This window comes from Oncorhynchus kisutch, linkage group LG18 (genome assembly GCF_002021735.2).
Source record: "Oncorhynchus kisutch isolate 150728-3 linkage group LG18, Okis_V2, whole genome shotgun sequence".
Lineage (NCBI taxonomy): Eukaryota > Metazoa > Chordata > Actinopteri > Salmoniformes > Salmonidae > Oncorhynchus > Oncorhynchus kisutch.
In genome coordinates this window covers 11,495,839-11,519,704 of record NC_034191.2, presented here as the reverse complement: position 1 = coordinate 11,519,704, position 23,866 = coordinate 11,495,839, and the positions used below count along the sequence as shown (strand labels likewise).

Here is a 23,866-nt window from a genome sequence, read left to right as displayed (position 1 = left end):
ACGTACTGTCAAATTCTCTAAAATTACGTGTGAGGCGGCTTATGGTAGAGAAATCACATTCTCTGGCAACAGCTCTGGTGGACATTCCTGCAGTCAGCATGCCAATTGCTGTCTGCAGGACAACTTCACATATCTGCGGCATTGCTGTGGCAAAACTTCAGATATCTGCGGCATTACGTTGTGTGACAAAACCGGACACTTTAGTGTTGCCTTTTATTGTCCCCAGCTAATTGATATGCCACACCTGTCAGGTGGATGGATTATCTTTGCAAAAGAGAAATGATCACTAACAGGGATGTAAACAAATTTGTGTACAAAATTTGAGCAAAACAAGCTTTTAGTGCATATGAAATATTTCTGGGATCTTTTATTTCTTCTCATGAAACATGGGGCCAACACTTTACATGTTGTGTTTATATTTTTGTTCAGTGTACAATGCAAATGCAATTTATTTATATGTGAAAACTGAAATGGTCTAGCTATTAATGACTTTTCAGTAGATGCTTTTATCCAGAGCAATTTACAGTAGGAAGCACATATATTTTCATACTGGTCCCCCATGGGAATCAAACCCATAACCCTAGCATTGGCAAGCACCATGCACTACCAACTGAGCCACATCACAGCATCACAAACCACTTGATGTCTCAATGTACTCAATTACTGTATTCTGCATTGTCTTTCTTCATAGTTTTTCTTTGGGGTGGCAGGTAGCCTAGTGGTTAGAGCAGCTGGATCAAATCCCTAAGCTGACAAAGTTAAAAATCTGTTTTTATGCTCGTGAACAAGGCAGTTAACCCATTGTTTCCCAGTAGGCTGTTGTTGTAAATAAGAATTTGATCTGAACTGACTTGCCTAGTTAAATGTAAAGTACAAAACTTGTAAAAGATGTAAAGTACATTTACATTCAGTGCTTTGTAAGGATGGTACATTTACATTCAGTGCTTTGTAAGGATGGTACATTTACATTCAGTGCTTTGTAAGGATGGTACATTTACATTCAGTGCTTTGTAAGGATGGTACATTTACATTCAGTGCTTTGTAAGGATGGTACATTTACATTCAGTGCTTTGTAAGGATGGTACATTTACATTCAGTGCTTTGTAAGGATGGTACATTTACATTCAGTGCTTTGTAAGGGTGGTACATTTACATTCAGTGCTTTGTGAGGATGGTACATTTACATTCAGTGCTTTGTAAGGATGGTACATTTTTACAGCACAAAATGTGGTTGTGTTATTTGATTTGATGTGGATGTTTTGTGTCTTTGCCCATAACTTTGCACCTTTTGATGTAGATGTTTGTTCTTTCTGGATGCCATTAGAAGAACAATCGCAGAGGAAGGAACAGGGCAACGACTCTTACAATTCCAACTATTAGAACCTATAAGATACTGTTCTTAATTATACAACTACCTTTTTTGCTAAAGCAGAGATGCTGAAATATTCCCCCCCCCCCCCCCCCAAGCTACAGATGTCTATATTCGTCCACTAATACTATTAAAGTGCACTACTTTTTGTAAAAATTAAAAAAAAAGATACCCCTGCAGTTATGCGCCCCACAAACCAAAGCCCACAGGTAGGGTGTTAAATCTAGTTTCACACCCTCTCCCTCCCTTGCCTTCACTTCTCATTCCCCTCACTCTCCTCCCCTCCCCCCCAGCTGTTAGCTGGTGAGAGGCAGCTGTTGTTGGGGCTAAGGAAGCAGAAATATCCTCAGTTCAATTCAACTCAACTTTATTGGTATGAATGTTCAGGTACAGCAATAACGATAAGCAGTGAACTAATGTAACAAACAAATTAATTAACCGACCAAAACACAGAGAGGACTGGCATAAAGGGGCGAGAGAATAAAAAGGGGAGACAGAGGGAGCGAGCGAGAGAATAAAAAGGGGAGACAGAGGGAGGGAGCGAGAGAATAAAAAGGGGAGACAGAGGGAGGGAGCGAGAGAATAAAAAGGGAGACAGAGGGAGGGAGCGAGAGAATAAAAAAGGGAGACAGAGGGAGGGAGCGAGAGAATAAAAAGGGGAGACAGAGGGAGGGAGCGAGAGAATAAAAAGGGGAGACAGAGGGAGGGAGCGAGAGAATAAAAAGGGGAGACAGAGGGAGGGAGCGAGAGAATAAAAAGGGGAGACAGAGGGAGGGAGCGAGAGAATAAAAAGGGGAGACAGAGGGAGGGAGCGAGATAATAAAAAGGGGAGACAGAGGGAGGGAGCGAGAGAATAAAAAGGGGAGACAGAGGGAGGGAGCGAGAGAATAAAAAGGGGAGAGAGGGAGGGAGCGAGAGAATAAAAAAGGGAGACAGAGGGAGGGAGCGAGAGAATAAAAAGGGGAGACAGAGGGAGGGAGCGAGAGAATAAAAAGGGGAGACAGAGGGAGGGAGCGAGAGAATAAAAAGGGGAGACAGAGGGAGGGAGCGAGAGAATAAAAAGGGGAGACAGAGGGAGGGAGCGAGAGAATAAAAAGGGGAGACAGAGGGAGGGAGCGAGAGAATAAAAAGGGGAGACAGAGGGAGGGAGCGAGAGAATAAAAAGGGGAGACAGAGGGAGGGAGCGAGAGAATAAAAAGGGGAGAGAGGGAGGGAGCGAGAGAATAAAAAGGGGAGACAGAGGGAGCGAGCGAGAGAATAAAAAGGGGAGACAGAGGGAGCGAGCGAGAGAATATAAAGGGGAGACAGAGGGAGCGAGCGAGAGAATATAAAGGGGAGACAGAGGGAGCGAGCGAGAGAATATAAAGGGGAGACAGAGGGAGCGAGCGAGAGAATATAAAGGGGAGACAGAGGGAGCGAGCGAGAGAATAAAAAGGGGAGACAGATAGAGGGAGCGAGCGAGCGAGAGAATAAAAAGGGGAGACAGATAGAGGGAGCGAGAGAAAAAGGATAGAGAGAGAGAGAGAGATATGTGTGTGTGTGTGTGTGTGTGTGTGTGTGTGTGTGTGTGTGTGTGTGTGTGTGTGTGTGTGTGTGTGTGTGTGTGTGTGTGAGAGACCTGGATGTCCTTGCCCATCTGCAGGTTTGTGTGAGTGACGCTGTATTTCTGGCATCTGTTGCTTTCAGCAGGAGCTTACACACACACACACACACACACCCCAGGAAGGCAGTGAATGTACTGTATAACTCTGACAGATCAGTCAGTCAGCTGTACAATGTGTTTATTTTTGTCGAAGACGACCAGGGACCTTGTTGTGCAGAGTGTTCCTGGTTTTAGACCAGGTCAAGGCAGGGACGGGGGACCTACTCTCTTATGTACGCTAGTTATTACCGCGGGGAGCTAACACAAGTCATCAGGTGTCAGGCTAGGTTATCACGCAACCATTATTCACTGAACCACCTCTGTTACGTGTGTTGAAATCTCCTCTAGTCTTCTGAAATCAGACTGGCTTCCCCAATTGAGCCTCAAAGTCTATTTTTACTGCAGCGTGGGAAGACCATGTTACTGTCCATACACACACACACGCATTATCACACACATACTGACATACACACACCCTTTATGTGATGTGATGCGCCTTGTGATCACTGATGCGGTTATAGGAGCCACATTCCAGTAGGGATTGGGAGAAGGATCTAAGGTGTGTGTGTGTGTGTGTGCATCAGGGATGTGTGTTGAGATAGAGTTGTTGGCTAACATATGAATATAACTTTGAGGTCCCTGGTTTCTATAGTAACAGAGGTGTATACCTCTCTGGTTCCCATAGCAACAGATGTGAGCCTGTCAGGTGTAAAAAAAATGTTAACTTCAGGTGGATAATAAGATTCAAATATAGATTTGAGATCATAAGGAGACTTCAATAGAAAGAGGATGCTGTACGATAGCTCATGTATAGCCCCACAGCTGTACACACACCAAAACACAGTTCAATAATACAATAACACAACACAAGCACATCACACACTGCCTATAAGTAAGCATTAACAGACACATTTAGGCTGGCCTACTAAGAAGAATATAGCCTGCCCTAAATCGCTGAGCTTTGACTCAGTGGTACTCACTGACAGCTCTATATGTATATTACATGCACTAATGTGTATGTGTGCATGCGTGGCACTCCATATGTTATATGGCTTCAATGCCATACAACACTTCTTCCGTGGCCTCCAACTGCTCTTAAATGCCTGTAAAACTAAATGCATGCTCTTCAAACGATTGCTGCCAGCACCTGCCCGCCCGTCCAGCATCACTACTCTGGATGGTTCTGACTTATAATATGTGGACAACTACAAATACCTAGGTGTCTGGTTAGACTACTCTCTCCTTCCAGACTCACATTAAGCATCTCCTATCCACAATTAAAGATAGTCGGCTTCCTATTTTGCAACTAAGCCTCCTTCACTCATGCTGCCAAATGTACCCTCGTAAAACTGACCATCCTACCGATCCTTGACTTCGGCGATGCCATCTATAAAATAGCCTCCAACACTATTCAGCAAACTGGATATAGTCTCACAGTGCCATCTGTTTTGTCACCAAAGCCCCATATACTACCCACTACTGCGACCTGTATGCTCTCGTTGGCTGGCCCTCACTTCATATTCGTCGCCAAACCCACTGGCTCCAGGTCATCTATAAGTCTTTGCTAGGTAAAGCCCCACCTCGTCTCTGCTCACCATAGCAGCACCCACCTGTAGCACACGCTCCAGCAGGTATATTTCACTGGTCACCCCCAAAGCCAAGACCTCCTTTGGCCACCTTTCCTTCCTGTTCTCTGCTGCCAATGACTGGAACGAATTGCAAAAATCACTGAAGCTGGAGATCTCCCTCACTAAGTTTAAGCATCAGTTGTCAGAGCAGCTTACCGATCACTGTACACAGCCCATCTGTAAATAGCACACCCAACTACATCATCCCCATATTGTTATTTATAAATTGTTTTGCTCTTTTGCACACCAACTTGTTCATCATCTGCACATTATCACTCCAGGGTTAATGCTAAATTGTAATTATTTTCCCACTACAGCCTAGTTACTGCCTTACCTCACTACAATTGTTGTGAGGACGTTGGTAAAAATGCAGAGTCAGGCACAGGACACAGTTCTGAGTAATAATCCAAAATTTACTCAACAGGTAAGATTCCAACAAGGAACAAACAATCCAAAGCACGAACAACGAGAACCCACATCACAAACAATAACACACAAAACTGAGAGGGAAATCAGAGGGTTAAATAAGGAACATAATTAAAGGAATGGAAACCAGGTGTGTATGATCAAGACAAAACAAAAATGAAACATGGATCGATGGTGTCGAGAAAGCCGGTGACGTCGACCACCAAACGCCGCCCGAAGAAGGAGAGGGACCAACTTCGGCCGAAGTCGTGACAGTACCCGAGTGCCGAAACCATTCATCCACCGCAGGAGCCTCGATCTGGCTCTGATGCCAAGGTGCCAGGACCGGCTGATACCCTAGTACACACTGGAAAGGGGATAGGTTAGTGGAAAAGTGGCGAAGGGAGTTTTGGGCCATCTCCGCCCAGGGGATGAAAACCGACCAGCAGAGGTTAACAGAGCCTTCAGTTGACAAAAAGCCCTGTCAGCCTCCGCTGACCACTGCAGTCGCACTGGTTAAGCAAGGAGGTAATGGGAGCCACTACCTGACCGAAACCCCGGCTAAACCTCTGGTAGTAGTTAGCAAACCTGCAAACCCGAAGAACCGCTGCACCTCCTTTACCGTGGTGGGAGTCGGGCCAATTACGCACAGCTGTAATGCGGTCATTCTCCATCTCCACCCCTGATGCTGAAAAGAGGTACCCTAGGAAGGAGATGGACTGTTGGAAGAACAGACATTTCTCAGCCTTGACATACAGGTCATGCGCCAACAGTCGACCTAGCACCTTGCGCACCAGAGACACATGCTCGACGCGAGTAGTGGAGTATATTAGAATGTCATTTATATACACACCACTACACCCTTCCCATGCAGGTCCCTGAAAATCTTGTCTACAAATGATTGGAAGACTGATGGAGCATTCATTAACCCGTACGGCATGACGAGATAGTGCCCAGAAGTAGTGCTAAATGCTGTCTTCCACTCATCCCCTCCCTTGATACGCACCAGGATGTAAGCGCTCCAGAGGTCCAATTTTGTGAAGAAGCGCACCCCGTGCAATGACTCTGTCATACCGGCTATGAGAGGTAGTAACTCTATTTTTAATCGTGATCTGATTCAAACCTCGATTGTCAATACACTGGCGCAATCCTCCATCCTTCAAAAATTAAACTCGAGGAGACAGGTGAGATGGAAAGCCGAATGTATCCCTGTCCCAGAGATTCGGTGACATATGTTTCCATAGCCACCGTCTCCTGTGACAGAAGATACATGTGACTCCTGTGAAGTGCTGCGTCTACCAGGAGATTTATCGTACAATCCCCCCGTCGATGGGTGGTAATTGAGTCGCCCTTTTACATAAGGCGAGTGCCAAATCGGCACATTTCGGGGGGAATGTGCATGGTGGAGAACTGGTTTGGACTCTCCACCATAGTTGCACCTAAGGAAACACCGACACACCTCCCTGAGCACCGACGAGACCATCCCTTGAGCCCTCTGTTGCCACAAAATAATAGGATCATGAGGCCAACCAGGGAAGACCCAACACAACAGGAAACGCAGGAGAGTCGATCATAAAGAGACTAATTTTCTCCTCTTGATTCTCCTGCGTTATCATATGGAGTGGAGCTGTGACCTCCCTGATTAGCCATGACCCCAACGGACGACTAAGGCATGTACAGGGAAGGGGACATCAACAGGAACACAAGGAATCCCTGAACTAAGTGCAAAGGTACGGTCAATAAAGTTCCCAGCTGTGCCTGAATCTACTAGCGCCTTATGCTGGGAAGGCTGGGACAACTCAGGAAAGGCAACATACAACCACATGTGTGCAACAGGGGGGCTCTGGGTGAGGCGTGCCTACTCACCTGAGATGATTCACTAGTGCTCCGCCTGCCACCTCGATTACCTGGGAAACCTCTCCAGCACTGACCAGCAGTGTCCTCTGCGGCCACAGTTGGTGTAGGGAACGGTCCCCCCCATAGCAGTACCTCCCAGCTCTATTGGGGTAGGATCAGATGTGCTGGGGGATGGAACTAACAGACCCCGATGTGGACCTCCGCGGGAGGCCAACAGGTTATCCAGCCAGATGGATAGGTCCACCAGCTGGTCCATTAAGGGTGGTGTCCCTGCAGGCTAACTCGCTACAAATGTCCTCGCCTAAACTACACCTGTAGTGGTTGATCAGGGCCCGCTCATTCCATCCCGTGCCGGAGGCCAGAGTGAGCGCTCCTCATCCCTTGTCATAAATGGAACAAGCGTTCCCCCGCCGCTCTCCCCTTTAGGTGGATGATCGAAAACCATCCGGAAGCGGCGGGTGAAACCTTTGTAATTGTCCAACGTCGGGCCTTCTCTTCCCCAGATGGCGTTGGCCCAGACCAGTGCTTTTCCAGTCAGACAAGAGATGAGGGCACTCACTCTCTCGTGTCCTGAGGGGGCTGGCTGAACAGCTGCCAGGTAGAGCTCCAGCTGGAGTAGGAACCCCTGGCACCCGGCAGCCGTTCCATCACATGCTCCCAGGAGCGTCAAATCCCACTGGATTCTGATGTAGGAAGTGTGGATCTTTGGGTCGGTTGTTGTGGGAGCTTTGAGGGTGCTGAAGGGGGGGGGGGACCCCCTCTCTCTCCCATCGGTCCATGATTTGCACCACGGATTCATGGCTGTACCGAGACTCTGTAACGTGGTCCCATGCTGCTGAACACGCTCCTTCATTGGGAGAGGAGGGCTGGCTTTACCTGCTGACTGCATATAAAAGGTGCGTTATTCTGTGAGGATGTTGGTAAAAATTAAACATGCAGAGTCAGGCACAGGACACAGTTCTGTAATAATCCAAAATGTACTCAACAGGTAAGATTCCAACAAGGAACAAACAATCCAAAGCACGAACAACGAGAACCCACATCACAAACAATAACACACAAAACTGAGAGGGAAATCAGAGGGTTAAATAAGGAACATAATTAATGGAATGGAAACCAGGTGTGTATGATCAAGACAAAACAAAACGAAACATGGATCTATGGTGTCGAGAAAGCCGGTGACGTCGACCGCGGCCCGAAGGAGAGGGACCAACTTCGGCCGAAGTCGTGACATTTGCACACACTGTATATAGACTTTCTATTGTGTTATTGACTGTAAGTTTGTTTATCCCAAGTGTATCTCTGTGTTGTTGTTTTTGTGCACTGATTTGCTTTATCCTTGCCAATTGTAAATGAGAACTTGTTCTCAATTGGCCTACCTGGTTATATAAAGGTAAACGATTTTTTTTTTAAATAGATCTATATATAAAAAATATATAGATATAAATTCCCGCCTCAGTTTGCTCACGGGAACCCCCGCACGCTGCTCATTTTCTCCAGGAGCTGTCACCCTGTCTCTCTCTCCTCCTCTCTCTCTCTCTCAAACTGACACACACACCAAGTAGCTCGAGCCCCAGTGGAGACGCTGCTGACGCTCTGCTCGCTCCACCGACAACACCGAGTCACGTTCTGTTCTTCTCTCGCTACACAGACAACACCAAATCACGTTCTGTTCTTCTCTCGCTCCACCGACAACACAAAGTCACGGTATGTTCTTCTCTGGCAGAACCGGAGAGCGAAAGCCTTTTAGGATTCTATCTATCGCGTGTGATATTTGGAGCTGAACGACCGGTCGTGACGGAGGACGCGAGGGGAAATACAAAAAAAGAGCGAAAGGGAGAAAAGAAAAGGTAGGATACGTGTGCGTTATATCTGATTTGCGATCTTTTCGGTACGAGCCGAGTTTTACTGATCGAAATGTGTGAGGACCGCGAGAGGCTATTCCAATGTGTGTGTTTTGCAAGTTTTTGTTGATAGTTGAGTCTCTGTGTTGGTTGTAGGCTAGGCTACTTCCATTGGCTATAGCGGCTACTCATGAAAAGCCACTGGAGTTGGTGTGAGAATATTCTGATAGTGCTGGGTCGTTGGTTTGCGTTGGGATTGGCGGAGGGATAACCTCTACTAAACTAAAACGTTTTGAAACGGATTTCTACCTGAACTTGTCCAATAATGACACGCACGTTAGTTTCTATTTCAATCTGCATGACACTAGACTATATCTCGTGCTCTACTGAACGTAGCAAAGTGCCCATTTGATGCCCCTGAATATACAGGCAGAAGTTGAATATCCTGAATATACAGGCAGAAGTTGAATATCTGAGCTGTTGCTTATATTTTTCCATGTTAGACTATTTCGTAACACAGCTGGTAGGACACCTAGCCACCTACCTAAGGATCCCATAACACCTTGATAACCATACATAAACACATCATCATTTAATAACGAGTTTGTTGACATTGACACTGTTTATAAAAGTGTTATGGGTTATACATGTGTTATGTAGTTGTAGGTAGCCTTCAAATAATGTGCAACAGACAGAGAATAACCCTCCCATCTTTCCCTAGAGGCCCTCTCAACACAGACCTGGGGGGGGGGGGGGGGGTTCATCCTGCGCTCCTAATCAGGGATTCAGACCGTGGACACCAGGTGAGTGGACGCCCAAGTGTCCGCCCTGAGATTGGAAGGTTGGGGGTTCGATTCCTTGTCGAGTCATACCAAAGACTCTAAAAATGGGACCCAATGCCTCTTTGCTTGGCAGTCAGCATGAACCAAGGAGATGGATTGGGGGTTGAACTAGTCTCGCGTGGCCAGCCTTCCAAAACCCTGTCTAGTTAGAAGCCTGTTTCTGAGGTTTAGGGGGAGACAAGCGATACAGTTGCGTCCTGTCCAGGGGGTGTTGATCAAGCTGCCTACACAATAGGAGAGAGGCTCCTGCTGTTCCGGCTCGGACAAGGCTTCCTACTTAGACAGAATGTACCAGATAGAAATGTAATGAATAGATCTGACATCATGCCTTATGTAATGGAGGTGCTGCTCTGTCACCCTGTGATATATCCTGTTAGTTCCTGGGGGGTGGAGTCAGTCACAGGGTCTCCCCTCTGGAATTCTCCCGGAATAGACCTTACACACACACACACACTCCCATAATTCTAATTTTGCGCTGTCTAGATTTTGTTGTATAGTTTGGTGAATGGACGTGGCTTTCTGGTGTGTGTGTGTGTGTGTGTGTGTGTGTGTGTGTGTGTGTGTGTGTGAAGCAGAGATCTGGTGAAGCCGTAACTCGACCCTGGCTGGACAGACTGACGCTTGGACAGCCACAGAGACCACTCTGGCAGGGCTGTGGTGTGTGTGCAACTCAAACACACACACACACACACACACACACACACACACACACACACACACACACACACACACACACACACACACACACACACACACACACACACACACACACACACAGTCAGGCAGACCACAGAGGCAGGGGAGGAGAATGGGGATGTATTGCTGTGGGAGAATGGCTATTCAGATAATCTGAAATACAAATCCTGTTATATACCAGTACTATAAGATGTATGATGTGATGTAACATTCACACTATATTGTCCACCCTTATCCCACTCTGGCCTTGTGGTGTATTAGAGAGTATGTTCTGTTGGTGAAAGAGTGTGTTCTGTTGGTGCGAGAGTGTGTTCTGTTGGTGCGAGAGTGTGTTCTGTTGGTGCGAGAGTGTGTTCTGTTGGTGAGAGAGTGTGTTCTGTTGGTGAGAGAGTGTGTTCTGTTGGTGCGAGAGTGTGTTCTGTTGGTGAGAGAGTGTGTTCTGTTGGTGAGAGAGTGTGTTCTGTTGGTGAGAGGGTGTATTCTGTTGGTGAGAGAGTGTGTTCTGTTGGTGAGAGAGTGTGTTCTGTTGGTGAGAGGGTGTATTCTGTTGGTGAGAGAGTGTGTTCTGTTGGTGAGAGGGTGTATTCTGTTGGTGAGAGGGTGTATTCCGTTGGTGAGAGAGTGTATTCTGTTGGTGAGAGGGTGTATTCTGTTGGTGAGAGGGTGTATTCTGTTGGTGAGAGAGTGTATTCTGTTGGTGAGAGGGTGTATTCTGTTGGTGAGAGGGTGTATTCTGTTGGTGAGAGAGTGTGTTCTGTTGGTGAGAGAGTGTGTTCTGTTGGTGAGAGGGTGTATTCTGTTGGTGAGAGAGTGTGTTCTGTTGGTGAGAGGGTGTGTTCTGTTGGTGAGAGGGTGTATTCTGTTGGTGAGAGGGTGTATTCTGTTGGTGAGAGAGTGTGTTCTGTTGGTGAGAGAGTGTGTTCTGTTGGTGAGAGAGTGTGTTCTGTTGGTGAGAGGGTGTATTCTGTTGGTGAGAGGGTGTATTCTGTTGGTGAGAGGGTGTATTCTGTTGGTGAGAGAGTGTGTTCTGTTGGTGAGAGAGTGTGTTCTGTTGGTGAGAGGGTGTGTTCTGTTGGTGAGAGGGTGTATTCTGTTGGTGAGAGAGTGTGTTCTGTTGGTGAGAGAGTGTGTTCTGTTGGTGAGAGGGTGTATTCTGTTGGTGAGAGAGTGTATTCTGTTGGTGAGAGAGTGTGTTCTGTTGGTGAGAGGGTGTATTCTGTTGGTGAGAGGGTGTATTCTGTTGGTGAGAGGGTGTGAGGATTGTGTTCTGTTTTGGAAATGCACTTGTCAGGGTCCAGATTTCTCACAGTCCTTTATATACATGTATCTTTTCACAGACAGTTGTTGCTCTGGGCAGTGTGTGTCTGTGTGTGTCTGTGTGTGTCTGTGTGTGTCTGTGTGTGTCTGTGTGTGTCTATGTGTGTCTATGTGTGTCTGTGTGTGTCTGTGTGTGTCTGTGTGTGTCTGTGTGTGTCTATGTGTGTCTGTGTGTGTCTGTGTGTGTCTGTGTGTGTCTGTGTGTGTCTATGTGTGTCTGTGTGTGTCTGTGTGTGTCTGTGTGTGTCTGTGTGTGTCTGTGTGTGTCTGTGTGTGTCTATGTGTGTCTGTGTGTGTCTGTGTGTGTCTGTGTGTGTCTGTGTGTGTCTGTGTGTGTCTATGTGTGTCTGTGTGTGTCTGTGTGTGTCTGTGTGTGTCTGTGTGTGTCTGTGTGTGTCTGTGTGTGTCTATGTGTGTCTATGTGTGTCTGTGTGTGTCTGTGTGTGTCTGTGTGTGTCTGTGTGTGTCTGTGTGTGTCTATGTGTGTCTATGTGTGTCTGTGTGTGTCTGTGTATGTCTGTGTCTGTTTGTGTTTATGTGTGTCTATCTGTGTGTGTATCTGTGTGTGTATCTGTGTGTGTGTCTGTGTGTGTCTGTGTGTGTTTGAGTTGGAGAGTGTCCATTTCAGCCTTAGGTAAAGGAGGATAGCCAGACTGTTTCCATATTGCTGAGACACAAACACACACACTCATGCGTGATTCATAGATTGAGCAGGTCTAATGTTGTGTGAGGGTGTGTGTGAGATGTAATTGGTGAGAGAACAAGGGGACGTGGACACACCCTTCAGTTCAAGTCAGGGCAGCTCTGAGGAGTTAAGTCCTTCTCAGTGTGTGTGTGTGTGTGTGTGTGTGTGTGAGAGAGAGAGAGAGAGAGAGAGACTACCTGTGATAAGTGTTCTCCTGTCTGGACTTTCCCCTGCAATCAACCTGTGGTTCTGGACTGGCCTACGCCCCTGAACACACTCACACACACTGACCTATGACCCTGAACACTCACATACACACTGACCTTAGACCCTGAACACAAGGTACCTTGATATGGGTTACAATGACGACACAACAGGTGGGAAGGCTGAGAGAGAGAGAGATAGTTTGGGGTTGGTTAAGAGTTGGTAACTTTGATTCACAGATCTCCCATAATACTTCAGCTGCTCATTGACTGGCCTCATTGTCGCTGTGACAGCACTGGTATCTGTGGTCTCTGGAATGTGTCTGTGATGAGTTAATAGTTGTCCTCAGTGGCCAATCTTCCCGCATACACTGGCTCTCTTTGTCCGTCTGTCCAGTACACACACACACACACACACACACACACACACACACATGCACGCACTGCCACACTATCCTGGATCATTCATCCAGCAGTGGCAGAAGATGTGCAGAGAGAGAGAGAGAATACCTGACCACTGTGACTGACCCAAACTTAAGGAAAGCTTTGACTATGTACAGACTCAGTGAGCATAGCCTTGCTATTGAGAAAGGCCACCGTAGGCAGACATGGCTCTCAAGAGAAGACAGGCTATGTGCTCACTGTCCACAAAATGAGGGGGAAACTGAGCTACACTTCTTAACCTCCTGCCCAATGTATGACCATATTAGAGAGACATATTTCCCTCAGATTACACAGATCCACAAAGAATTAGAAAACAAACCCAATTTTGATAAACTCCCATATCTACTGGGTGAAATACCACAGTGTGTATCACAGCAGCAAGATGTGTGACCTGTTGCCACAAGAAAAGGTCAACCAGTGGGGAACAAACACCATTGTAAATTCAACCTATATTTATGTTTATTTATTTTCCCTTTTGTACTTGAACTATTTGCACATCCTTACAACACTGTATATCGACATAATATGACACTTGAAATGTTGTTATTCTTTTGGAACTTCTGTGTGAGTAATGTTTACGGATCATTTTTTGTTTATTTCACTTTTGTTTATTATCTATTTCACTTGCTTTGGCAATGTTAACATACAGTTCAAGTCGGAAGTTTACATACACTTAGGTTGGAGTCATAAAAACGACTCCACAAATTTCTTGTTAACAAACTTTAGTTCTGGCTAGTCGGTTAGGACATCTACTTTGTGCATGACACAAGTCATTTTTCCAATAATTGTTTACAGACAGATTATTTCACTTATAATTCACTGTATTACAATTCCAGTGGGTCAGAAGTTTACATACACGAAGTTGACTGTGCCTTTAAACAGCTTGGAAAATTCCAGAAAATTATGTCATTGCTTTAGAAGCTTCTGATAGGCTAATTGACATCATTTGAGTCAATTGGAGGTGTACCTGTGGATGTATTTCAAGGCTTACCTTCAAACTATGTGCCTCTTTGCTTGACATCATGGGAAAATCCAAAGAAATCAGCCAAGACCTCATAAAAAATATTGTAGACCTCCACAAGTCTGGTTCATCCTTGAGAGCAATTTTCAAACACCTGAAGGTACCACATTCATCTGTACAAACAATAGTACGCAAGTATAAACACCATGGGACAACACAGCCGTCATCCCGCTCAGGAAGGAGACACGTTCTGTCTCCTAGAGATGAACGTACTTTGGTGCGAAAAGTGCAAATCAATCCCAGAACAACAGCAAAGAACATTGTGAAGATGCTGGAGGAAACAGGTACAAAAGTATCTATATCCACAGTAAAACAAGTCCTATATCGACATAACCTGAAAGCCCGCTCAGCAAGGAAGAAGCCACTTTGCAACTTCACATGGGGACATAGATCGTACTTTTTGGAGAAATGTCCTCTGGTCTGATGAAACATAAATAGAACTGTTTGTCCATAATGACCAACTTTACGTTTGGAGGAAAAGGAGGAGGCTTGCAAGCCGAAGAACACCATCCCAACCGTGAAGCACGGGGTGGCAGCATCATGTTGTGGGGGTGCTTTGCTGCAGGAGGGACTGGTGTACTTCACAAAATAGATGGCATCATGGAGATGGAAAGTTATGTGGCTATATTGAAGCAACATCTCAAGACATCAGTCAGGAAGTTAAAGCTTGGTCGCAAATGTTTTAATTTTTTATTCGGCCTAGGAACAGTGGGTTAACTGCCTGTTCAAGTGCAGAACGACAGATTTGTACCTTGTCAGCTCGGGGGTTTGAACTTGCAACCTTCTGGTTACTAGTCCAACGCTTTAACCACTAGGCTACCCTGCCGCCCCAAATGGGTCTTCCAAATGAACAATAACCCCAAGCATACTTCCAAAGATGTTGCAAAATGACTTAAGGACAACAAAGTCAAGGTATTGGAGTGGCCATCACAAAGCCCTGACCTCAATCCCATAAAAAAAATTGTGGGCGAGCAAGAGGCCTACAAACCTGACTCAGTTACACCAGCTCTGTCAGGAGGAATGGGCCACAATTCACCCAACGTATTGTGGGAAGCTTGTGGAAGGCTACCCGAAATGTTTGACCCAAGTTAAACAATTTAAAGGGAATGCTACCAAATACTAATTGAGTTGATGTAAACATCTGACCCACTGGGAATGTGATGAAAGAAATAAAAGCTGAAATAAATCATTCTCTCTACTATTATTCGGACATTTCACATCCTTAAAATAAGGTGGTGATCCTAACTGACCTAAAACAGGGCATTGTTACTAGGATTAAATGTCAGGAATTGTGAGCAACTGAGTTTAAATGTGTAAGGTGTATGTAAACTTCTGACTTCAACTATATGTTTCCCAATAAAGCTCCTTCAATTGAAATGAATTTAAATTGAATTGAGAGAGACAGAGGGAGGGAGACAGAGGGATAGAGACAGAGAGAGGGAGACAGAGAGAGGGAGACAGAGGGAGGGTGAGAGACAGAGAGAGGGAGACAGAGAGAGGGAGACAGAGGGAGGGTGAGAGACAGAGAGGGAGACAGAGGGAGGGTGACAGAGGGAGGGTGAGAGACAGAGAGAGGGAGACAGAGGGAGGGTGAGAGACAGAGAGAGGGAGACAGAGGGAGGGTGAGAGACAGAGAGAGGGAGACAGAGAGAGGGAGACAGAGGGAGGGTGAGAGACAGAGAGAGGGAGACAGAGGGAGGGTGAGAGACAGAGAGAGGGAGACAGAGGGAGGGTGAGAGACAGAGAGAGGGAGACAGAGAGGGGAGACAGAGGGAGGGTGAGAGACAGAGAGAGGGAGACAGAGGGAGGGTGAGAGACAGAGAGAGGGAGACAGAGGGAGACAGAGGGAGGGTGAGAGACAGAGAGAGGGAGACAGAGAGAGGGAGACAGAGGGAGGGTGAGAGACAGAGAGAGGGAGACAGAGAGAGGGAGACAGAGGGAGGGTGAGAGACAGAGAGAGGGAGACAGAGGGAGGGAGACAGAGGGAGGGAGACAGAGGGAGGGTGAGAGACAGAGAGAGGGAGACAGAGGGAGGGTGAGAGACAGAGAGAGGGAGACAGAGAGAGGGAGACAGAGGGAGGGTGAGACAGAGAGAGGGAGACAGAGGGAGGGTGAGAGACAGAGAGAGGGAGACAGAGAGAGGGAGACAGAGGGAGGGTGAGAGACAGAGAGAGGGAGACAGAGGGAGGGTGAGAGACAGAGAGAGGGAGACAGAGGGAGGGGTGAGAGACAGAGAGAGGGAGACAGAGGGAGGGTGAGAGACAGAGAGAGGGAGACAGAGGGAGGGTGAGAGACAGAGAGAGGGAGACAGAGGGAGGGTGAGAGACAGAGAGAGGGAGACAGAGGAGGGTGAGAGACAGAGGGAGGGAGACAGAGGGAGGGAGACAGAGGGAGGGAGATGGAGGGAGGGAGACAGAGAGAGGGAGACAGAGAGAGGGAGACAGAGAGAGGGAGACAGAGGGAGGGAAGCTAATGATGAAGTGAAATAGAGAAAGTGAGAGAAGAACAACTCCATTGTGTTAGTGTAGTGTGTGTTAGTGTAGTGTGTGTTAGTGTAGTGTGTGTTAGTGTAGTGTGTGTTAGTGTAGTGTGTGTTAGTGCAGTGTGTAGTGTTAGTGTGTGTGGTAGTGTTAGTGCAGTGTGTGTTAGTGTGTGTGTTAGTGTAGTGTGTGTTAGTGTAGTGTGTGTTAGTGTAGTGTGTGTTAGTGCAGTGTGTAGTGTTAGTGTGTGTGGTAGTGTTAGTGCAGTGTGTGTTAGTGTGTGTGTTAGTGTAGTGTGTGTTAGTGTAGTGTGTGTTAGTGTAGTGTGTGTTAGTGTAGTGTGTGTGGTAGTGTTAGTGCAGTGTGTGTTAGTGTAGTGTGTGTTAGTGTAGTGTGTGTTAGTGCAGTGTGTGTTAGTGTAGTGTGTGTGGTAGTGTTAGTGTGTGTGTTAGTGTAGTGTGTGTTAGTGTAGTGTGTGTGGTAGTGTTAGTGCAGTGTGTGTTAGTGTAGTGTGTGTTAGTGTAGTGTGTGTTAGTGCAGTGTGTGTTAGTGTAGTGTGTGTGGTAGTGTTAGTGTGTGTGTTAGTGTAGTGTGTGTTAGTGGCTCAGTGACAGCATGAATAGGAGAGGAATTCAGGAGGAGGATTTTAGACCGAAGCTAAAGCTGTTTTATTGTTATTTTCCCCTCTGGCCTCAGATCAGTTCTCTTTCCTGCTGCTGTGCAAATATAGACTATCTGCTATCTGGAAACTATTATCTACAATCAATTGAGCACTGGCCTAAAGGTCAATGTCGGGATTTATTGCTAAGCTTTCGGTCAATGGGGGACATTTGTGTCGATGGGGCCTCACCACTAGATAGGAAATAGGGGACATTTGTGTCGATGGGGCCTCACCACTAGATAGGAAATGGGGGACATTTGTGTCGATGGGGCCTCACCACTAGATAGGAAATGGGGGACATTTGTGTCGATGGGGCCTCACCACTAGATAGGAAATGGGGGACATTTGTGTCGATGGGGCCTCACCACTAGATAGGAAATGGGGGACATTTGTGTCGATGGGGCCTCACCACTAGATAGGAAATGGGGGACATTTGTGTCGATGGGGCCTCACCACTAGATAGGAAATGGGGGACATTTGTGTCGATGGGGCCTCACCACTAGATAGGAAATGGGGGACATTTGTGTCGATGGGGCCTCACCACTAGATAGGAAATGGGGGACATTTGTGTCGATGGGGCCTCACCACTAGATAGGAAATGGGGGACATTTGTGTCGATGGGGCCTCACCACTAGATAGGAAATGGGGGACATTTGTGTCGATGGGGCCTCACCACTAGATAGGAAATGGGGGACATTTGTGTCGATGGGGCCTCACCACTAGATAGGAAATGGGGGACATTTGTGTCGATGGGGCCTCACCACTAGATAGGAAATGGGGGACATTTGTGTCGATGGGGCCTCACCACTAGATAGGAAATGGGGGACATTTGTGTCGATGGGGCCTCACCACTAGATAGGAAATGGGGGACATTTGTGTCGATGGGGCCTCACCACTAGATAGGAAATGGGGGACATTTGTGTCGATGGGGCCTCACCACTAGATAGGAAATGGGGGACATTTGTGTCGATGGGGCCTCACCACTAGATAGGAAATGGGGGACATTTGTGTCGATGGGGCCTCACCACTAGATAGGAAATGGGGGACATTTGTGTCGATGGGGCCTCACCACTAGATAGGAAATGGGGGACATTTGTGTCGATGGGGCCTCACCACTAGATAGGAAATGGGGGACATTTGTGTCGATGGGGCCTCACCACTAGATAGGAAATGGGGGACATTTGTGTCGATGGGGCCTCACCACTAGATAGGAAATGGGGGACATTTGTGTCGATGGGGCCTCACCACTAGATAGGAAATGGGGGACATTTGTGTCGATGGGGCCTCACCACTAGATAGGAAATGGGGGACATTTGTGTCGATGGGGCCTCACCACTAGATAGGAAATGGGGGACATTTGTGTCGATGGGGCCTCACCACTAGATAGGAAATGGGGGACATTTGTGTCGATGGGGCCTCACCACTAGATAGGAAATGGGGGACATTTGTGTCGATGGGGCCTCACCACTAGATAGGAAATGGGGGGACATTTGTGTCGATGGGGCCTCACCACTAGATAGGAAATGGGGGACATTTGTGTCGATGGGGCCTCACCACTAGATAGGAAATGGGGGACATTTGTGTCGATGGGGCCTCACCACTAGATAGGAAATGGGGGACATTTGTGTCGATGGGGCCTCACCACTAGATAGGAAATGGGGGACATTTGTGTCGATGGGGCCTCACCACTAGATAGGAAATGGGGGACATTTGTGTCGATGGGGCCTCACCACTAGATAGGAAATGGGGGACATTTGTGTCGATGGGCCTCACCACTAGATAGGAAATGGGGGACATTTGTGTCGATGGGGCCTCACCACTAGATAGGAAATGGGGGACATTTGTGTCGATGGGGCCTCACCACTAGATAGGAAATGGGGGACATTTGTGTCGATGGGGCCTCACCACTAGATAGGAAATGGGGGACATTTGTGTCGATGGGGCCCTCACCACTAGATAGGAAATGGGGGACATTTGTGTCGATGGGGCCTCACCACTAGATAGGAAATAGGGGACATTTGTGTCGATGGGGGCCTCACCACTAGATAGGAAATGGGGGACATTTGTGTCGATGGGGCCTCACCACTAGATAGGAAATGGGGGACATTTGTGTCGATGGGGCCTCACCACTAGATAGGAAATGGGGGACATTTGTGTCGATGGGGCCTCACCACTAGATAGGAAATGGGGGACATTTGTGTCGATGGGGCCTCACCACTAGATAGGAAATGGGGGACATTTGTGTCGATGGGGCCTCACCACTAGATAGGAAATGGGGGACCATGTGTCTTTGAAACAGATGAAATAGTTATGAGGAAGAGAGAGGGAGAGAGAGCAAGATGGCTGTTTCTGTGTTTGTGGAGTTAGTGAGCGTCACAGTTGAGCACAATGACCGGTGCAGAGCTAAGTACTTTAACATATGAGAAGAGATGGAGGAGGGAGGCCCTCCTCAGGGAAAATATGACTACCCCTCTCTACCCTTTCTCTCTCTCCCTCTCACTTATTCTCTTTTCACCCCTCTCTACCCTTTCTCTCTCTCCCTCTCACTTACTCCCTTTTCACCCCTCTCAACCCTTCTCTCTCTCCCTCTCACTTACTCTCTTTTCACCCCTCTCCAGCCTTTCTCTCTCTCCCTCTCACTTACTCTCTTTTCACCCCTCTCTACCCTTTCTCTCTCTCCCTCTCACTTACTCTCTTTTCACCCCTCTCTACCCTTTCTCTCTCTCCCTCTCACTTATTCTCTTTTCACCCCTCTCTACCCTTCTCTCTCTCCCTCTCACTTACTCCCTTTTCACCCCTCTCAACCCTTCTCTCTCTCCCTCTCACTTACTCTCTTTTCACCCCTCTCCACCCTTTCTCTCTCTCCCTCTCACTTACTCTCTTTTCACCCCTCTCCAGCCTTTCTCTCTCTGCCTCTCACTTACTCTCTTTTCACCCCTCTCTACCCTTTCTCTCTCTCCCTCTCACTTACTCTCTTTTCACCCCTCTCCACCCTTCTCACTCTCACTTACTCTCTTTTCACCCCTCTCCAGCCTTTCTCTCTCTCCCTCTCACTTACTCTCTTTTCACCCCTCTCCACCTTTCTCTCTCTCCCTCTCACTTACTCTCTTTTCACCCCTCTCCACCTTTCTCTCTCTCCCTCTCACTTACTCTCTTTTCACCCCTCTCCACTTTTCTCTCTCTCCCTCTCACTTACTCTCTTTTCACCCCTCTCCAGCCTTTCTCTCTCCATTCTATTTCCCTCTTTCTCTTTTGTCCTGTATCTACCCTCCCTCCCTCCCTCCCTCCCTCCCTCCTCCCTCCCTCCCTCCCTCCCTCCCTCCCTCCCTCCCTCCCTCCCTCCCTCCCTCCCTCCCTCCCTCCCTCCCTCCCTCCCTCCTCCCTCTCCACCTTCATCCATCTCTCCCCCATGGCTGACACTTAGAGCTCTTTCTCATCTCTCAGTCTTCTCTAGACAGTTCCAGGACTAAACTGCCCCCTCCCCTCTCCCCCTCTCCCTCCCTCTCCCTCCAGTGAGAAAGTATGTAGTGAGGATCAGAGAGAAATAGGAAAAAAGTCCCAGGGGTGTGTGTGTGTGTGTACAAGGACAACACACACACACAGTGGTGTTCAGACTGGCTGGCGAGGAGGACGCTGCAGAGCAGTGGGCCGAGACCAAACAGCCCACCTCCATGTTATTTCCTGCCAATGCTACACTCAACAGACCCTGCTATGTCCAACCTCAACCGTGTGTGTGTGTGTGTGCCCGGGGAGAAACAGGGTAGTCTAATATCAGTTCCATTCTTTCATCAGTGACGTGATTCTCCAGTTATGTGTCTGATCTCATTCATGTCAAAGATCTGTGTGTGTGTGTGTTTTGAACAATCAAAGACATACCTGCACCTGTAGCCAGTAACTCCAGATCGTTCCATTGAAGAGATGACGTGTAAGTGGAGAATGCAGAATGTATCTGATCACAGTTGAATCAACAGGACGCAGTCCACATTATTATACTGTTGAACAGAGACGCCATTCAAGCCTGTTGAAACGTGTGCTTACTGCAAGTGTGTGTTCAGGGTGGGTAGGTGTGTATTTGTGATGTGTGTTTAGGGGTCAGAGGTCGGCTGGTGGTGTTTATGTGATGCGGTCCTTTATAGACTTTAGCAAGTGGTATCTTTAACGGACTGGCCGCAGGTCTGACTTTTCCTGGAGCTTTCTTCCTGACACCTAAATGTCCGAGAGGGATTCTCTACGTAGCTTATTTACGTAGCTGGTGCTCACCCTTCTGCTCCCCGCGGCCACGATCTCACGTCTTTGTCTGGTGAAGTCTACAGACTTGGAGACGTTGTACAGGAGGCATGGTAGACGTCTTTGTCTGGTGAAGTCTACAGACTTGGAGACGTTGTACAGGAGGCATGGTAGACGTCTTTGTCTGGTGAAGTCTACAGACTTGGAGACGTTGTACAGGAGGCATGGTAGACGTCTTTGTCTGTTGGAACAGAAAGGTTGTCGGAAACACAAACAGGCAGTCTTAATGTCGTCCGCAGACGAAACCGCTGGGAAGAGGTTGTTCATATATTCTGACGACATTTTGTGATGTTTTTTTGTTAGTTTTGGACTTTCGGTAAGAGTTTTCCCGGCTGTTCAGACACGCCACATCTTTTCTTGAGGCAAGCCGCAGTCGGTATCCCCTTCGTCGGTGATTGGTCAACCGTAGGGATTCTTAAATAAAGTCTCAACGAGAAACGACTCGTTTTCATGCACATGCTTTCATTGAGAAATACTGCACCAAATATCTTAGTTAGATGTCAAATTGCGAGACTAAGATCTCCTTGGCAAAAAGTCCAAATGAATGACAGATTTATTGCGTTATCTTAGATGAATTCAGACTGTTTTGAAGCATCTTTAAATGGCATCTCAAAACAGTACTATTGTCGTTTTTCAAGCGAAGGTCTTTTAAGGGAGTATGCGAACACACTAGGCCGGCACGAGTTCGGCAAGGCGCCAGACGACCTGAAGCATGCTGATGCCTTCAGAAGCCATTTTAGGGAGTTTTTTCATTAGGGAGTCGGCCCATTTAGGCAGCATATCAAACACCGATAAGACACACACTGTTTCAGGCAGGTGCAGGCCAGCCTGTGTGGGTGTGTCATGTCCTTGTAGTCCTGCCGCTCCTGTTGTGTTATACCCTCGGGTGACAGAGGTAGGAGACTCAGTCCAAGAACTGTGGGTGTGTTAGTGTGCTTTGCCCTACAGCTGCAGAGTCAGAGTCTCTCTCTGTGGGTGTGTTAGTGTGCTTTGCCCTACAGCTGCAGAGTCAGAGTCTCTCTCTGTGGGGTGTTAGTGTGCTTTGCCCTACAGCTGCAGAGTCAGAGTCTCTGTGGGTGTGTTAGTGTGCTTTGCCCTACAGCTGCAGAGTCAGAGTCTCTCTCTGTGGGTGTGTTAGTGTGCTTTGCCCTACAGCTGCAGAATCAGAGTCTCTGTGGGTGTGTTAGTGTGCTTTGCCCTACAGCTGCAGAGTCAGAGTCTCTCTCTGTGGTGTGTTAGTGTGCTTTGCCCTACAGCTGCAGAGTCAGAGTCTCTCTCTGTGGGTGTGTTAGTGTGCTTTGCCCTACAGCTGCAGAGTCAGAGTCTCTCTCTGTGGGTGTGTTAGTGTGCTTTGCCCTACAGCTGCAGAGTCAGAGTCTCTCTCTGTGGGTGTGTTAGTGTGTTGGACCTCTTCAGTCTGTAAATCACTAGATGATCCAGAGACATCAACCAGCCAAGAACTGAAGGGTTGAGTTAACCTGTAGAACATGATGTCTCCCTCCTGTCTCTCCCCTCTGTCTCACCTACTGTAGGTCTCCTCTCTGACTCCTCTGTCTCCTCTCTGTCTCCTCTCTGCCTCCCCATGTCTCCTCTCTGTCTCCTCTCTGTCTCCTCTCTGCCTCCCCTGTCTCCTCTCTGTCTCCTCTCTATCTCCCCTGACTCCCTTCTGTCTCCTCTCTGTCTGTCTCTCTGTCTCCTCTCTGCCTCCCCTGTCTCCTCTCTGCCTCCTCTGTCTCCCCTCTGCCTCCCCTGTCTCCTCTCTGTCTCCTCTCTGTCTCCTCTCTGCCTCCCCTGTCTCCTCTCTGCCTCCCCTGTCTCCTCTCTGCCTCCCCTGTCTCCTCTCTGCCTCCCCTGTCTCCTCTCTGTCTCCTCTCTGCCTCCCCTGTCTCCTCTCTTCCTTCCCTGTCTCCTCTCTGTCTCCTCTCTGTCTCCTCTCTGTCTCCCCTGTCTCCTCTCTCTCCTCCCCTGTCTCCTCGTTGTCTCCCTTGCTTCCTCTCTGTCTCCCCTGAATCCCCTGTCTCATCTCTGTCTCCTCTCTGTCTCCTCTGTCTCCTCTCTGTCTCCTCTCTGTCTGTCTGTCTGTCTGTCTGTCTGTCTGTCTGTCTGTCTGTCTGTCTGTCTGTCTGTCTGTCTCCCCTGTCTCCTCTGTCTCCTCTGTCTGACTCCTCTGTCTGTCTCCTCTCTGTCTGCCTCCCCTATGTCTCCTCTCTGTCTCCTCTTTGTCTGTCTCCTCTCTGTCTTTCTCCTCTCTGTCTCCTCTCTGTCTGTCTCCCCTCTGTCTCCTCTCTCTCTGTCTCCTCTGTCTCTCCTCTCTGTCTGTCTGGCTCCTCTCTTTCTCCCCTCTGTCTCCTCTCGGTCTGTCTCCCCTCTGTCTCCCCTCTGTCCGTCTCCTCTCTGTCCGTATCCTCTCTGTCCGTCTCCTCTCTGTCCGACTCCTCTTTGTCTGTCTCCTCTCTTGTCTGGCTCCTCTCTGTCTCCTCTCTGT

The 23,866-nt window shown here is 47.9% G+C and overlaps 1 long non-coding RNA gene across 1 annotated transcript; it reads right to left on the bottom strand.

Moving 5' to 3' along the window:
- Window positions 1-5,034: 5,034 nt before the first annotated feature.
- LOC116354735 (uncharacterized) lies at window positions 5,035-7,961 on the bottom strand. The gene is made up of 3 exons (XR_004203925.1): window positions 7,888-7,961; window positions 6,911-7,784; window positions 5,035-5,747 (listed from the first exon to the last, which is right to left on the bottom strand). It is a non-coding gene; the product is annotated as an uncharacterized LOC116354735 (long non-coding RNA).
- Between the last annotated feature and the right edge of the window lie 15,905 nt (window positions 7,962-23,866).